We start from the raw sequence: 17573 nt of genomic DNA on the forward strand, positions 1-17573 counted from the left end.
CTCTGGTAACTATATTGTCCCCATAACATTTTAATAACTGTTTATTTTTTTGCACAGCATAAAGGTTATTGAAAAACCTACAGCACACATAGCATATCAGTTGCTCTCTATCATGTAATTGTAAGGTATTAGAAGATTTTACTGTGCCTAACCAATTTTATATAGGAGAATTTTATTTATACATCATTTTTCATGCCCAATGTTTCACTGAACCTTAACGTAAAGAGCTTTCTGGATCATGAAGCCAGTAGTATATAGACTGTCAGTGACAAAACCCTCAGCAGTTTCATTAGATTATTACTGGCAAGATCAGAGCTCAGGATTTTGCAAAAGGTTAATGGAGTTTCACAATACTGACTAAAGCATGATGTAGTGACACTATGAAACTCAGTGCTTTGGTTGCTTGAGAGGTTATTTGTGCAATAAAAGTATATAAATGACTATGTCCTGTAGATTCATGACACTAGCAGTCATCTATGTCATTAAATCTGTTACATCCTACATATTTTGAGTAAGGCGGGTTGTAAATGCTGTAAAAGCTTTCTTAAACAGATTATATGACAACTGTGTAAATTCATTCCAATACTGCTGATTTTAAGAGGTCAGATAGATTTAGCTGCAATATAAAGCTGTGAGAGACATAAAAACAGCTGTCTTATGTTAACAGGTATCCATGTATCCTTTATAATTAATATTGATTATACATCCAATGAATGTTTATAGTTAAAGAGTTAGAAGACAAGGATCTTTAATGTTTTAATTGTGGACCCATTAAATATAGAAAAGATGATCACTATACTATAAAGTATCTCATATATTCCATTAAGGATGATTACATACCTCTCAACATTTCAAATAGACACATTTTAGGGATGTGAGTGGAGCTGTGGCCAAGGAAGAACTGATCTGAGAAAATGTAGATGACTTATTAATAACAATCTATGCAGCTAAAATGTAATTTAGCATCTTATGTTTACTGACTGATGTCTACATATTTCAAGGTACATATTATTGTTGTGGATAAAAAAAAAATATAGTGCAGGAGTACTAAGTACTAAATATGTACATGAAAAGCCAACTTGTTTAATTTTACTCTAATTCTGATCAGAAGTAATACAGTTTCAATTTCATATAATGGATACCGTATATACTCGAGTATAAGCCGAGTTTTTTAGCACATTTTTTGTGCTAAAAAACCCCAACTCGGCTTATACTCGAGTCAATAGTCTGTATTATGGCAATTTACATTGCCATAATACAGACTGGGGGAGAGGGGGGCTGTCAGAGCTGTAACTTACCTTTCCTGCAGCTCCTGTCAGCTTCCTCCTCCTCCGCGCCGTCCGTTCAGCACCTCGGTCAGCTCCTAGTGTAAGTCTCGCGAGAGCCGCGGCTCTCGCGAGACTTACAGTGTGAGCTGACAGAGGGAGCTGCACGGACGGCGCGGAGGAGGAGGAAGCTGACAGGAGCTGCAGGAAAGGTAAGTTACAGCTCTGACAGCCCCCCTCTCCCCCCAACTGAACTACCAATGCTGGACCACCAGGGAGTGAGAGCCCCCCTCCCTGGCCAGCTAGCAAGCAGGGAGGGGGGCCGAAAAAAAATTAGTAATAATAAAAAAAATAATAATAATTAAATAATACAAAAATAATAATTAAATTAAATAAATATAAATAATAAATAATAATTAAAAAAATTAAAATAATAAAAAAATAAAAAATAAATTGCCCACCCCCCACCAAGGCTCTGCCAGCCCCCCTCTCCCCCCCACTGAACTACCAATGCTGGACCACCAGGGAGTGAGAGCCCCCCTCCCTGGCCAGCTAGCAAGCAGGGAGGGGGGCCGAAAAAAAAAAATTAGTAATAATAAAAAAATAATAATAATTAAATAATACAAAAATAATAATTAAATTAAATAAATATAAATAATAATAAATAATAATTAAAAAAAATTAAAATAATAAAAAAATAAAAAATAAATTGCCCACCCCCCACCAAGGCTCTGCAACACACACACTGCACTCATACACACACTGCACTCATACACACGCTGCACTCATACACACACTGCATTCATACACTCACACTGCATTCATACACTCACGCTGCACTCATACACACACGCTGCACTCATACACACACTGCATTCATACACTCACACTGTGTGGCGAAACCAACCTCGCCACTGGGCCCTGGAGAAGCCTGTTTGCTAGCCTCCTACCTACTGACTATGGCCCCTGGGTTATTTGGGGCATATTGTACTTTATATGGCGGCTACTGGCCCTTTAAGCACAGTGAATGGTATTTTATTGTACTGCTGCTGGCCCTTTAAGAACTGTCTGGGGACCTATTGAGACTTTGGGTAACAATACCCTTTAAGACTATGGCCCCTGAAAACGTATGGACTTTTATTGGTGTGTATGGCCCTTTAAGAACCGTCTGGGGACATATTGTGACTTTGGTGAACAATGCCCCTTTTAAGACTATGTCCCCAGACCGGGGATAACTTGTTCCTGGCTTTCCCCCACTTGGTTCAGTAAATAGGGCTTACTGAACCAAGTACCACACAGGCGGACCACCCAGAAGCTAAAGTGTGCAGGCAATTTACCTCCCAGGCTGTGAGGTTACCGCCGGTTAATTGCACGTGGCGGCGGCCATCTTGGTTTCCTCGAATGCGGTCAGCGGTGTATGCTAAAGATTCTGTGGAACTAAAATCGGCTACACATTCTGCCGAACACCGCTGACCCTTACCTTCTTCCATACTGAACTTGCAGCTCCAGAGACTAAGTCCCGTTCGAAATGGGACTTAGTCGTTTTTTCGGCATGAAATTGACCGACCGCACAGCCCAAATCTATGGAACTGTTTTGGGCAGGAAATTGTGCTTGCGGTCGGTCATAAAGGACTTCCAGCTAACTTTTGATCCACTGGAGGGATTTGGCTGATTTTTGGAAGTGTTTATGTTTGATGTATGCTGAGTCTGAATATGCAACTTTTATTGAAATTGAATGCATGGTTTTAAAGTTACAGTGTGTGTGTAAAAACTGTATTTTTATTGTATGTAATAATTGGTTTAACTGTTAATCTAAGGGGAGGAAATGTGTGGGAGGTACATCCCTGTGATTGGTTAATTTCATCCTCCCCCTGGGAGTGTCCTGTATGTACTTGTTTGTAATAAAAGCCAGACTGGGTGTCCCAGTCCTGAGTTCCTGTTTTAACCTCAAAGTGATGTGTCGTCTCATTATTGGGGGAAGGATTTATTGTATGCTGTTCCAGTTGACTGCTAGGGGTACAAGCCTATTCGTATGGTTCCTATTCAATGGTCTACAGCATTCATACGCTTGGGAGAATTTAAAGGTTTCTTGGATTCGGTGATTATGGTGTCTGGTGGAGTGCTTGGAGTCCTCTGGAAGCGCTAGGAGCATCTTTTAACGGAGGTACCAAGTCGGGGCGCCAGGTGATCCGTTACATTGGTGGCAAGCGGTGGGATGGCGTCCTAGTGTGAGGTAAAGCAGCTCGGAGACACAGTTCGTTTGGATTTACAAATTGAGGGCAACGCTAGCAGTCGTGCAGCGCCCCTGGGAGCAGACAAGTATGGAAGGTTCTGGCTCTGGAGATGATTGGCTGGCCGAGGTGAGGCAGCGAGTGGCCGAGTATGGGGATGATATACCCATGGAGACACGCCGGGTGATCTGGAACCAGGTCATGGCCGAGCGAAACACAAGGCTGGACCGAGAATTCCGGTTGGCAAAAGAGAGGAAGTATGCTCAGCAGCAGGAGCGTTACAGCAACCGGGTAGAGGCTGCATCCGAGGAGGTTAGCCGTCTTTCCCTGAGGCGGCGGGAGGAACCCGAAGTGGGGGTCCTCATAGACTGGTCCTGTGAGGAACCACAACAGGCAGGTAGAGATGGGACCAAGGTCACTCCACCGGGATGCTGGGCAGCCGGCCCAGATCCCCAGCAGCAGCCACAGTTGCCAGGTGGGGAAGCAGGTGGCCCTTACTCACAAATGTTGAGGGGCCTCACGGATTGGTCCTGGGAAGACCCACAGATGGCAGGTGGAGATGGGACTGCGGTCTCTCTACCGGCCCTACAGGGATGCTGGGCAGTCGGCCCAGATCCCCAGCGGCAGTGTGCGTTACAGGGAGCTGAAGGTGCCGTTCTTGCTCCCCAGCGGCAGTCTACGGTGCAGGGAGAGGAGCCTGTTATCCCCTCTCCCCAGCGGTTGAAGGTGTGTAAGGGAGAGGAGTTTGTTATTCCCTCTCCCCAGCGGCAGCACAGCTCACCAAGGGGAGACAGTAAGCCCCTCACCAGGGCAGATGGGACCGTGGTCTCTGCGCCCTGCCTACAGGGAGTACAGAGGGTCAGCCCTGCTCCCCAGCGGCTGAAAGTGTGTAAGGGAGAGGAGTTTGTTACCCCCTCTCCCCAGCGGCAGCTTAGCACACCAAGGGGAGACAGTAAGCCCCACACCAGCGCAGATGGGACCGTGGTCTCTGCGCCCAAGCTACAGGGAGCTGAGGGGGCCGTCCTCCCTCCCCAGCGGCAGTGTGATTTGTTGGGAATTGGGAGCCCAGTCTCCATTCCCCAGCGGCAGTGTGAATTGCAGGGAATTGGGAGCCCAGTCTCCATTCCCCAGCGGCAGGCTGAGTTACAGGGGGCAGAGGTAGTTGGTCCTACCCCCCAGCAGCAGCGTGATTTTTTGGGAATAGAGAGCCCAGTCTCCGTTCCCCAGCAGCAGGACACTGCATTGGGAGGAGAGACAGTCGGTCTCCCTCCACAAAGACTGAAAGTATGCCTGGGAGACTCCCCAGCGGCAGAGTGTTCTAATGGGAGAGGAGCTGGCTACCACCTCTCCCCAGCGGCAGCTTAATGTACCAGGGGGAGACTGTAAGCCCCACAACTGTGCAGATGGGACTGTGGTCTCTGCACCTACAGCACAGGGTGTAAGGACAGTCAGTCCTGTCCCCCAGCAACAAGGCTGCTTAGCCAAAGGGGAGACAGTCGGTCTCCCCCACCAACAGCAGAGCTGCGCAGCTAAAGGGGAGACAGTCGGTCTCCAGCAACCAGGCTCCAACCAGACTACTCCCGTGGTAGTGCTGGCATCAGGGCAGAGTACCGCTGGTCTCTGCCCACTCAGCAACCCACCAAAACGGCCTACCAGTCCCCCACACAGCCGTGGTGAGGCACCTGGACCTGGACAAGTTATTCCCTTACTCAGGTGTAGTAACCATTTATTGTGGGTGGGCTGTACTGCTGTTTCTGTTTTGTGGGTGGGCTGCTGGACTAACAAGGGCACTGACCGGCAAGAGGTCAGGTACCCTGTTAGTCTGTTTGGAAAAGGGGAGAAATGTGGCGAAACCAACCTCGCCACTGGGCCCTGGAGAAGCCTGTTTGCTAGCCTCCTACCTACTGACTATGGCCCCTGGGTTATTTGGGGCATATTGTACTTTATATGGCGGCTACTGGCCCTTTAAGCACAGTGAATGGTATTTTATTGTACTGCTGCTGGCCCTTTAAGAACTGTCTGGGGACCTATTGAGACTTTGGGTAACAATACCCTTTAAGACTATGGCCCCTGAAAACGTATGGACTTTTATTGGTGTGTATGGCCCTTTAAGAACCGTCTGGGGACATATTGTGACTTTGGTGAACAATGCCCCTTTTAAGACTATGTCCCCAGACCGGTAAAATAACTTGTTCCTGGCTTTCCCCCACTTGGTTCAGTAAATAGGGCTTACTGAACCAAGTACCACACAGGCGGACCACCCAGAAGCTAAAGTGTGCAGGCAATTTACCTCCCAGGCTGTGAGGTTACCGCCGGTTAATTGCACGTGGCGGCGGCCATCTTGGTTTCCTCGAATGCGGTCAGCGGTGTATGCTAAAGATTCTGTGGAACTAAAATCGGCTACACATTCTGCCGAACACCGCTGACCCTTACCTTCTTCCATACTGAACTTGCAGCTCCAGAGACTAAGTCCCGTTCGAAATGGGACTTAGTCGTTTTTTCGGCATGAAATTGACCGACCGCACAGCCCAAATCTATGGAACTGTTTTGGGCAGGAAATTGTGCTTGCGGTCGGTCATAAAGGACTTCCAGCTAACTTTTGATCCACTGGAGGGATTTGGCTGATTTTTGGAAGTGTTTATGTTTGATGTATGCTGAGTCTGAATATGCAACTTTTATTGAAATTGAATGCATGGTTTTAAAGTTACAGTGTGTGTGTAAAAACTGTATTTTTATTGTATGTAATAATTGGTTTAACTGTTAATCTAAGGGGAGGAAATGTGTGGGAGGTACATCCCTGTGATTGGTTAATTTCATCCTCCCCCTGGGAGTGTCCTGTATGTACTTGTTTGTAATAAAAGCCAGACTGGGTGTCCCAGTCCTGAGTTCCTGTTTTAACCTCAAAGTGATGTGTCGTCTCATTATTGGGGGAAGGATTTATTGTATGCTGTTCCAGTTGACTGCTAGGGGTACAAGCCTATTCGTATGGTTCCTATTCATAATAAATATTCAATTAATATATTTTTTTAGGATCTAATTTTATTTAGAAATTTACCAGTAGCTGCTGCATTTCTCACCCTAGTCTTATACTCGAGTCAATAAGTTTTCCCAGTTTTTTGGGGTAAAATTAGGGGCCTCGGCTTATATTCGGGTCGGCTTATACTCGAGTATATACGGTATGTTTGACAGAGCTAGGATTTTGGGTGCAGTTTGAAGGCATGTTTTATTCCTTTAGTAGACTTGTTATACTTTCTTTGAAACAGCCTGCCTACCACCATCAGAGTCTCCCCTAGTTTTCAATTGTTTAAGAAGTGCCTCAAAACACATCTCTTTATGAAAACTTATGGCCTCCCAGAGTAAGCTCTACCTCACATAGCTGTCCATTGCTCTCTCCTAAAGGGCAGCACTCTACTCTCTCCTCCAACTCTGCTTCACTCCCACCTTCTTTGATTACCATCCCCTGTCCTATTGTGTTTTATTCCCCACCTAGTCTAGACTGGAAGCTAGACTGGAACAGTTTCCTCATCAATCTACTGTTCCTGTAACATGTTGTATTTGTCTCATTTATTGTTACATTTCCCCCTCTAATAATATATGTTGGTGAAATATAAATACCAAAAATAATAATAATAATAATAATAATCACTTTTCTGAAATTTACACCATAGACTCATACACTGAAAATCACCTATAGCTTATGTTGTTAACCTGTTCCTTATAATGCGGTTTCTTCTCTTTAACAAATTACATCATAATCCAGTTCAGACAAGGTAATATCAGGGCATACATTGCAAATAAAAAAAACAGAAGCATTTTTATTTCTTCTCTGGACCTTATGCTTTCTCTATTCTGATTGCCAGGTATAAAGGATGCAGCTTCCATGATTGGCAGGTTGCTGAGATGGAGGAGTCCAGTTACAGGGTAAACGTTTGCATATTATTTAGAAATTCTCACTTCGCAGATACATATTTGTTAAATATAAAGAATAGGTAAAGATGATATTAAATCACTGAAAGTGATAGTTCTCCTTTCTGATTCGAGATGGCAATGAGTTCATTCTTATATTATCTCATTGCACATAGTAGCTCTGACATTAATTTAGAACTGTGTGCACATTTTTACAGTTTTACAAAAATGGTCATGCTCGCCAAAATTATTTTTTGAAATCAATTAATTGAAATGAACATATTAAATGAACAACACTATTATAACAACACCATATGTCCTGGTGCTTAATGGAGACTATTCAAACTTTTCATTGTTTTGCACGTTTCTTTTATTGTCCTTATTATAACCTGTTCAGTAGCTGCCATATTAAGAAAGGTGGATCTTTTATGATGATAATACTATCACCTGAGTATATCAGGAATTTTATTTAAAATGATCATCAAAGTGCTAGAAGATCAAAGAACCACAATATAGATCAAGCTCATCAAATGTTTCTAGAACAATTTTAGTTTTACTACAGTTCAAAGTGAAATTATAAACATTACTTTTATGATTTCAATAAAAGGAATTTTTAATTTAATTCTGCCTTCATAAGTGCCTGTCATAATGATCGTTAATGCTTTAGGTATGAATGGAAATACGAAAACTTTAACTTACAGTAAATGTAAAGATCATTGAATACATTGATAGGTCAGCTGTAGACTTGAAGGTTACAAAAACGACTGGCTAGCCAATCTACTGCAAGTCTTTCTACAAAACATTTCAATAGCTGCCAGTCAGAATTCTATTCTGAGCAATAATATGCTTTGTTCTTTTTTCTTTTTTATCTCTATTAAAGGGATACTCTAAGCACTAAAACTGTGGTGGAATCTCGGTAAAAAATAAATTTAGTAGGCCGAAATTACCACGTGGCATGTGTACGTGCATATGGTGACGTATCGGTCGGTTGGTTGCACGTGGCAAGATACGATCAGTAGTGTACGGAGCATGTGCAAGAATACCGGATATAGTATTCCCCTCCTCCATTATGCTGGACAAGCCATGCGGTCAAGCAGGAAGTTAATTCTTATTTGTTTTGATTGGTTAAGAGAATGTGCGGGTGGAGCTTAATATGGGAGGAGTTATATGCCTATATAAGGAGCCTGCACTATTGTCCGGGGCTCAGAACTTGTTGTATTTTGGTGACATTAGTCCCTCTGAGTCCCGATCGGTGAACCGAATAAAGAATCTCTTCCTTCCTGAAGAAACCTGTGTCCATCTCTCTGTGCTTGGCTTCCGTCAGTTTCTCCGGTATCATTTGGTGCATTGGCCGGGAAGCTCATCGTTCAACGGTAGCTGAGAAGCAGAGGCGTGAGACGGTCTATCTTTGCCCACGTTCTCTACGGCTGCACCCCTGAACTTCTGCGTGGACCTCCCTTCGTCTCGGCGCCACTGGTCTGTTGTCCAGGAGATCATCGGCCTCTACGTAGTAAGTGCTGGGGTGTCCCCGTCGATGAGTGTGAACTCAGGTTCAGGAACGAGGAGGTAAGACGACCGCTGTTTTAGACGGCGGACCCACTAGGGGTATACCGATTGTGCGGTAGGCCCATAAGGGGTTAATCTGTGTATGGAATCTGCCCCCTCTGTCGGAGGGAAGGAGCAAAGGCGCACCGCTCAATCGAACGCTCTTTAGTAAGACCGTTTGATTTGGTTTGGAGTCAGGCGGGGTTCTGTGTAAATAGCCCTAGCCGGACACCGGTGTCTTGTCTAGACTAGCGTTCTAGGGTGTACAATTTGTTCGCTAGGTCGGAGGGACCGGGAGACTAAGCGACGTCTGTGTAAATTCGGTCCGCTAGCTCTCAACCTATCTTGGCTAAGTGGGAAGGCGTGTAAATTTGGAACCCACTAGACCAGGGGTAGGCAACCTACGGCACTAGTGCCATGCACGGCACTCGAGGTGTCTTTCCACGGCACTCAAGGCTGCTAGAGCCAAACAGGGTCTGGCCTATCAGGAGTCTCAGTGAAACTTCAGAGATCTGCGAATACAAAGAGGTAGTGAAGGACAATCCTCAATTTATGCATTGCAGCGCTTAGAGGAAGTGATCTCAGATCACTTCCTCCCAGCACTTGTGAATGGAAATCCACACTGTAGTAGAGCAGCCCACAGCTGATGTTGCAGCTCCTGTCCTTGACCTGTACCTGCCCAGGCTGGTCCCCACTGGAACCCAGGGAAGCCACCCACACTGCTAGATAAACACAGACCTGCAGAATAAGCCTCCCCTCATACAAATAATACAAACAGCCCACACACAAACATACACACAATCCCCACAAACGCAACTCCACTAACAATCTACATACATGCACACAATTCCACATGCAGCCTCTCACATGCAAAACCCCAAACAGCCCCCATCCACTACCTAACACACAATGTGACATATCCACCCACACACAATTCCACAAGCAGCCTTCATACACAGCCCACATCATATGTATCATACACGATACCATAAACTACTAATGAACATATACAATATAATAGCTCATATACGCACAAATACAACGATACAAACCAATTACAGTATAAATAACAAGCAGAAAACGGCAGCACACACACCTCAATTTAAAAAAATAGGATCGGCAGGGCCGTTTGAAGGAATTTGGGGGCCCCAAGCAAAATGAACATGGAGGCGCTCATCATCTCCCCTTCTCCTCAGCCCCCTCCCTGTGTTCTCCTCATCTCCCCTTCTCCTCACCCCCCCTCCCTGTGTTCTCCTCATCTCCCCTTCTCCTCACCCCCCTCCCTGTGTTCTCCTCATCTCCCCTTCTCCTCACCCCCCCTCCCTGTGTTCTCCTCATCTCCCCTTCTCCACCCCCCCTCCCTGTGTTCTCCTCATCTATCCTTCTCCTCACCCCCCCTGTGTTCGCCTCATCTATCCTTCTCCTCACCCCCCCTGTGTTCTCCTCATCTCCCCTTCTCCTCACCCCCTCCCTGTGTTCTCCTCATCTCCCCTTCTCCTCACCTCCCCCCTCCCTGTGTTCTCCTAATCTCCTCACCCCCCTGTATTCTTCTTACCCCTCCCCCTCCCTGTGTTCTTCCTACTCCTTCCCCCCTCCCTATGTTCTTCTTACTACTCTCCCCCTCCCCATGTTCTTCTTACTCCCCTCCCTATGTCCTTCTTACTCCCCTCCCACCCCCGTGTCCTTCTTACTCCTCACCCCCCCTCCCTGTGTTCTCCTCATCTCCCCTTCTCCTCACCCCCCCTCCCTGTGTTCTCCTCATCTCCCCTTCTCCTCGCCCCCCCTCCCTGTGTTCTCCTCATCTCCCCTTCTCCTCACCCCCCCTCCCTGTGTTCTCCTCATCTCCCCTTCTCCACCCCCCTCCCTGTGTTCTCCTCATCTATCCTTCTCCTCACCCCCCCTGTGTTCTCCTCATCTATCCTTCTCCTCACCCCCCTGTGTTCTCCTCATCTCCCCTTCTCCTCACCCCCTCCCTGTGTTCTCCTCATCTCCCCTTCTCCTCACCTCCCCCCTCCCTGTGTTCTCCTAATCTCCTCACCCCCCTGTATTCTTCTTACCCCTCCCCCTCCCTGTGTTCTTCCTACTCCTTCCCCCCTCCCTATGTTCTTCTTACTACTCTCCCCCCTCCCCTGTGTCCTTTTTACTCCCCTCCCCTGTGTCCTTTTTACTCCCCTCCCCTGTGTCCCTTTTACTCCCCTCCCCTGCGTCCTTTTTACTCCCCTCCCAGGTATACTTTTTACTCCCCTCCCCCGTATCCTTTTTACTCCCCTCCCCCCGTATCCTTTTTACTCCCCTCCCCCCGTATCCTTCTTACCCCCCCACCCCCCATATCCTTCTTACTCCCCCTCCCTATGTTCTTCTCACCTCCCCTTCCCTGTAGCGTGGCCAAGCTCAGGGTGCACTTCCTGTCAGTCCGGCCGGGAACAGGAAACTGAATCTTCTGTACCGTGTGGTACCCGGCCGGACTGACAGGGAAGGGGAGGTGACGAGAGAGGCAGTGCTGCAGCCGCCTGAGGCTCTCTATAGAGCACTCAGGCGGATGCAGCCTTATAGGAAGCGCCGGCCCTGCTTGGGGGCCCAGGCCAGCTCGTGGCCCCAAGCAATTGCTTGGTTAGCTTGCCTGGTAGCGACGGGCCTGAGGATCGGCACGCTACGGGACATCACAATCCTATATCGGCACAGTGCTGCTAAAAGGTTGCCTACCCCTGCACTAGACTATTGATAGAGTAGAAAGACTAAAAGGGTTCTGTTGTAAATTCCGCCCTCTAGTTCGCTATATGTGGTGCTTGGGCAGTGTGGCTAACCAAAACGGATGTAGATAGTTTTAGGTAGTCCATCAAGGTACTGGCCAATAGATTAGTTGGGATTGTATATGTGATAAAGATTGTTTAGTAACGTGTATATCTTGTTAGATAGCGTGAGCTCTGCCGTCTAGCGAGAGTGTTAATAGTGTGTTGCTGTATTATAGTGCACGGTACCATAACCCTGTATATTTACTGACACTGTATATAAGTACTAATAATTGTCGTCTATTGCATGTCTAACACCATAACCACTAATAATTGTATTGTGACCTTAAATTGTACTTTGACCTATGCTAACCGTACTGTAACTGCTGTTTGTAAAAGACGATGTTACTGGGGTGTGTTATAGACGGGTAATTCATATATAGAGAATTATAGCGTGGGTGACGGTATAGTTTCGCCAAAGGGCATAATATTGATTATTTAGTGACTGGTGTAACAGCTGTGTGTGTACGGGAATTCCCTGAGTGTTTTTATTGTGTTACTGTGTACGTTTCACTTGGTAACTGTACCACGTGGTGCTGTTGCCGAAGGAACGGGTGTGACTGTTGCATAGAGTGTGTGTATAGCATTCGTTGTTAACGACGCTCCATTGATAAGTATGGGCGCGTCGGAGTCGATGATTTTGGATCCCTTAGGATGTATGGTAAAGAATTTTAAAATGGGATTCACAGTATGTGATTTTGGGGTTAAAATGTCTCCTGCCCGTTTGATCACTTTGTGCACTAGGGAATGGCCTACTTTGGTTGCGGCATGGCCGCCACGTGGCAGTTTAGATCCAAATCTGGTACAGCGTGTACACGTGGCTGTATCAGGTAGGCCTGAACTTTACGGACAGTTTCCATACATTGATTGTTGGAGGAAGGCCGTAAACGACTCGCCAAGATGGGTCCGAATATGCCACGAGGAGCAATGTCGCCTCATGGTGGCCAGGACTTGTTTGTCCACTAGGACCACGGTTAAGCCCATTTTGGACACGCCCCCTGAGTCCGAGATCCCTATGCCGCCCCCTTATTTCCCTATAGAGGAAGGTGATACAAGTACAGGAAGTTCCACACCCCCTCACCCATCTACTTCCTCCTCTAGCTCAGAATCCACCCCACGCCGTAGTAAACCTCCCCTACCGACACCAGCCCCCGTTAAATCCATTTATTCCGATTTGGCGCCATTTCAAGCTTCCGGTCAGGCTTCCTCTAGCCCGGCCCGGAATATTTTATTCACCGGCCTTCCCCATGATGAAGCTTCTCTATCCCCACATCTTATTACCCCCCGACCGGAACCTCTAACTGACGCCCCTCCACGAAGCCCTATACTAACCCGACAACTGACCCAACAACCCAAACATTACCAGATGCCTCTTCGTTTGAATCCTGGGTCAGCCTATCTTAATTCTTTAGGTCAAATGGTGTATGCTGACCCAGTCTTCGTATATGTCCCGTTCACGACTACCGATCTTTTGAATTGGAAGACCCACAATTCCTCGTATACTGAAAAGCCACAAGCGATGAATGACCTGTTCACCTCGATAGTCCAGACGCATAATCCAACTTGGGCTGATTGCCAGCAACTATTAATGACATTATTTAACAATGAGGAGAGGACTAGGATAAATCAAGCGGCTATTAAAGCGCTGGAGGAAGAAGCCCGTACTTTAAACCAAGCAAATCCAGCAGCATGGGCCGCAACTCATTATCCTAATACCGATCCCGACTGGAATGTTAATGGTGCAGATATGGTTCGACTAAAAGCCTATAGAGATGCTATAATTGCTGGTATGAAAGCCGGAGGGAAGAAAGTCATAAATATGTCGAAGACGGTTGAGGTGATTCAGAAAAGTGATGAAGCGCCTAGTGTCTTTTATGACCGATTATTGGAGGCATACCGCTTGTATACCCCCTTTAATCCGGAAGACACTGACAATTCCCGAATGGTAAACTCTGCCTTTGTCAGCCAAGCTTACGGAGATATTAAGCGCAAGCTACAGAAGTTAGAAGGGTTTGCAGGAATGTCCATCACCCAACTAATGGAGGTAGCAAATAAGGTATATATGAATAGGGAATCAGAAAGTAAGAAAGAGGAAGAGCGCAAGATGCGTAAAAAGGCGGATATGCTAGCGGTAGCGATCGCAGGCGTAGATAGACGGGGCCCAGATAGAGGCGATAGTAGGTGGAATAGGGAACCCCTGAGTAGGAATCAGTGCGCGTATTGTAGAGAAGAAGGGCATTGGAGAAGCGAGTGTACAAAAAGAGAGCAATACGAGAGAGACCCACCCAGGGCAGGTTATGGAAACTTTAGAGGCAGAGCGAGAGGTAGAGGAGGTCCCGGAGGGAGTAATAGTGGTAACAGAGGAAGTGTAAGAGAAGATAGATACTATCCCGCAGCGCAAAGGTCCCGCGATAGAGAAGATAGGGACTTTGTAGGATTGGCTGACACGGTCATGGAGAGCTATTGATACCGACCGGGCTCCATCCCCCTTGGTCGAGCGGAGCCTATGGTCGATGTATCAATAGGGGGAAAAAGGAGTGCATTCATGATCGACACTGGTGCTGAACACTCGGTGGTGACTGACCTAGTTGCTCCTCCATCTGGAAGAACTATTACCGTAATAGGAGCAACTAGAAGGAGTGCTGCAAAACCGGTTCTTAAAAGTCGACTCAGTACATTGGGAGGCCACGTAGTAAAACATCAATTCCTTTACATGCCTGAATGTCCAGTCCAATTGCTGGGACGTGATATGCTATCCAAATTACAAGCGCAGATTACGTTCCTACCAAACGGAACAACATCCTTAAAGTTTAATGGACCTTCAGGTATTATGACATTATCCGTACCAAAGGAAGAAGAGTGGCGACTTTATACAGCGTTGACTAGCCAAAACCCTAAGAGCGATGAATCCTTATTCAACATACCAGGAGTTTGGGCAGAGAACAACCCACCAGGACTGGCCCGCAATATTCCACCCATTCGAATCGAACTAAAGCTTGGGGTTTATCCAGTGAGCCTACGGCAATATCACATCCCGCAGAAGGCTAAGAAAAATATTCAATCTTATCTGGATAAGTTCATACGGTATGGTATCCTAAAATTCTGTACTTCCCCCTGGAACACCCCATTGCTGCCTGTTCAAAAGCCCGGTACAGATGAGTATCGTCCTGTGCAGGACTTGAGAGCAGTCAATGATGCGGTTGTTAGTATACACCCAGTTGTGCCCAATCCGTATAACCTGCTTGCTTTAATTCCGGGCGGGGCTACCTATTTTACAGTATTAGACCTCAAAGATGCCTTCTTTTGCCTTCGAATTGCCGCAGAAAGTCAATGTATCTTCGCTTTCCAATGGGAAAACGCTGTAACGGGCTCAAAATGCCAGATGACTTGGACAAGACTGCCCCAAGGGTTTAAAAACTCACCGACCCTATTTGGTTCAGCTCTAAGTCAAGATCTACTGGATTTCAAGTCCATCCCAGGGGAGTGTGTATTATTACAATATGTAGACGACTTGTTGATAGCAGCAGTTACAAGAGAAATATGTCAGCAAGCAACACACGATCTACTACACATTCTCTGGAAGGCAGGATACAAGGTGTCTAGGAAGAAGGCCCAGTTGTGTCTGCCAACTGTCAAATATCTGGGATTCCATATCTCTGAAGGTCAAAGAATAATGGGGCCAGAGAGAAAAGAAGCTGTGTGCCAAATACCAACACCCAAGAATAGAAGACAAGTGCGAGAGTTCTTGGGGGCAGCAGGCTTCTGTAGGATATGGATTCCCAGTTATGCGATATTGGCAAAACCTCTGTATACAGCTATCAAGGGTACAGAACACGACCCCTTCCTATGGACTCAAGAACAGCAAACGGCATTTGAAGATGTGAAAAGGGCTTTGATGAGTGCCCCAGCGTTAGGTCTACCTGATCACACACGACCATTCTACCTGTATGTACATGAGCAAAGAAGAATGGCTGTGGGAGTATTGACACAGTACTTGGGATCATGGCAAAGACCTGTTGCCTACATGTCTAAGCAACTGGACGCAGTGGCCAGCGGTCTTCCACCTTGTCTAAGAGCCGTAGCTGCAGCCGCCCTGCTGGTAGCTGAAGCCGATAAACTCACTCTTGGTCAAGAACTTTATGTACGAGTTCCACATGCAGTACAGACGTTGTTGGATTACAAAGGAAATCATTGGTTTAGTAACAGCCGTATGACCAAGTATCAAGCAATGTTGTGCGAAAACCCAAGAGTGCATTTAGAGACTGTAAATACCTTAAATCCAGCTACCCTTCTGCCGCAACCTACTGAAAGTCAACATGATTGTTTGGAAGTAATGGATGAAGTATTTTCAAGTAGACCAGATCTTCGTGATTTTCCCATCCAGAACCCTGATGTCCAATATTATACCGACGGCAGTAGTTATGTGAAAGAAGGGATTCGCTATGCAGGATATGCAGTAACAACGATAGATAAGGTGATAGAAGCTCGGCCACTGTCAAAAGGAACATCAGCACAAAAGGCAGTGCCTACAACAACTGACTCATATGCTTGGTATAAAGTGGAGACTTCATACGGCATATAGACCTCAGAGTTCTGGTAAAGTAGAGAGAATGAATAGAACTATTAAGAACCAGTTGGCAAAAATGTGTCAGGAAACCCAACTTAAGTGGAACGTCCTTTTGCCTATAGCTCTGTTGCGAATTCGCAGTACACCTACCAGAAGGATGGGTCTCTCTCCTTTTGAAATCATGTATGGGCGTCCACCTCCCGTACTTGGTAACTTAAGGGGGGATTTGAGTCAGTTGGGAGAAGGAATTACCCGGCAGCAGCTTGTAGAGTTGGGTAAGACTATGGAGGAGGTACAGAAATGGGTACAAGATAGATTACCTGTGAATATTTATCCCCCAGTTCATAGTTACCACCCAGGAGACCAAGTGTGGATTAAAGAGTGGAATAATGTACCGTTAGGGCCCAAGTGGAGAGGTCCTTATGTTGTTCTTTTGTCTACCCCTACAGCGATAAAAGTGTCCGAAGTGACTCCGTGGATTCATCACTCCAGGGTTAAACCAGCAGCGGTAGATTCTTGGCAAGCTACACCAGATCCAGAGAATCCCTGCAAGATCCGGTTAAAGCGCACGACTCAGTCGGAGTGACGAGGAACCTTGTGGATTACAAATTTTATTGTTTCAGAGATTGGTAAGTGAGTGAGACGACCATAATAAAGCCTGTCCGCTCACCGACGTGTAGTTTAAAAGTCAGGAAAAGTCTTGAAGGGACCCCTGTGAAGACGAGCAGAACTCCATTCCCTGCAGCCCTTACATCCTGGAAGCTGAGGTGCCATCGCACGGACGAAGACTGAGGATGCAGCCGACGAAAGATGTATTTGTGATAATGTTTATTTATATGTATTTTTATATTCAGGAAGGTAGAGGTACTGACACTCCTAGCTGTGAGGTATGCATTAAGACTACAAGAACAGGTAACCATATTTCCCAAACCCTAATTTGGCATTCGCAGTATGAGTGTAAAGGTGATGTGTCTAGGTGTAGATACTCAAATGTAGAGTGTAGTGTATGCCATTTGGGGATAGGAGAACCTAAGTGCTTCAATCCAGAGTATCAACCCCGTACAATTTGGTTGACTCTCAGGAATGGAGATCCTCAGGGGACCCTAATAAATAAAACAGTGTTAGAATCCGTACATTCTTCGGGTGTTCTGCTATTTGATGCATGTAAAGCAATATCAAGTGGTAGAAAGCCGTGGAATGTATGTGGGGATCTTAGATGGGAGAGAACGTATGGGTCTAATGATAAATATGTATGTCCCAGTAGTAAAAA

The sequence above is a fragment of the Pelobates fuscus genome, chromosome 6 (assembly GCF_036172605.1).
Source record: "Pelobates fuscus isolate aPelFus1 chromosome 6, aPelFus1.pri, whole genome shotgun sequence".
Classification (NCBI taxonomy): domain Eukaryota; kingdom Metazoa; phylum Chordata; class Amphibia; order Anura; family Pelobatidae; genus Pelobates; species Pelobates fuscus.